Below are 746 nucleotides of genomic sequence, written 5' to 3'. Positions count from 1 at the left end.
TGAAAGGATGGGAAAAAATATACCAAGCTAACTGCAATAAAAAGTGAACAGGAGTGGCAGTGCTAATCTCGGATAAAATAAACTTTAAGGCAAAATGGTCCAACCTCTATGGAAAACAATATGGCGTTTCCTCGGAAGGTTGAAAATAGAAATACCTTATGATCCAGCAATCCCTCTACTTGGTATTTAGCCACAAGAAAAAGATATATGCACACCAATGTTTATAGCAGCAGAAGATATATACACACCAATGTTTATAGCAGCACGATTTACAATAGCAAAAAGATAGAGACAGCCAAAGTGCCCATCAACTGAAGAATGGATAAACAAATTGTGGTACATACACACACTGTAATACTATGCTACATTGAAGAATAACAAAGAAGCGGTAAGCCACCGCTTAACATGGATGAACCTTGAGGACATTATGCTGAGTGAAATTAGTCACAAAAATAGAAATACTGCATAAGACCACTACTGTAAAAGACTTTAAAAAAAGAAATTGTACTAAAAGGGGTAGGGGAAAGTCTTCGTTGGTTGTTGGGAAGTTGGGGGGGGAGGGGGAGGGCAGAGCGCAGGGTGGGGATTGGACACAGGAGAGCTTGGTGCTACGGAAGGGGGAAATATACAGGGAGGGAGAGGGAAGTGGAGAAACAGGGCAGATGGGAGAATAACTGGGCATGTTCGAAAGGGCTATAAAAAAATAAATAAAAAAGACTAAGGGAAAGAACCCATACTAAAGGGGG

The sequence above is a fragment of the Chrysochloris asiatica genome, unplaced genomic scaffold (assembly GCF_000296735.1).
Source record: "Chrysochloris asiatica unplaced genomic scaffold, ChrAsi1.0 scaffold00101, whole genome shotgun sequence".
Classification (NCBI taxonomy): Eukaryota; Metazoa; Chordata; class Mammalia; order Afrosoricida; family Chrysochloridae; genus Chrysochloris; species Chrysochloris asiatica.
This window is presented reverse-complemented; position numbering follows the sequence as displayed.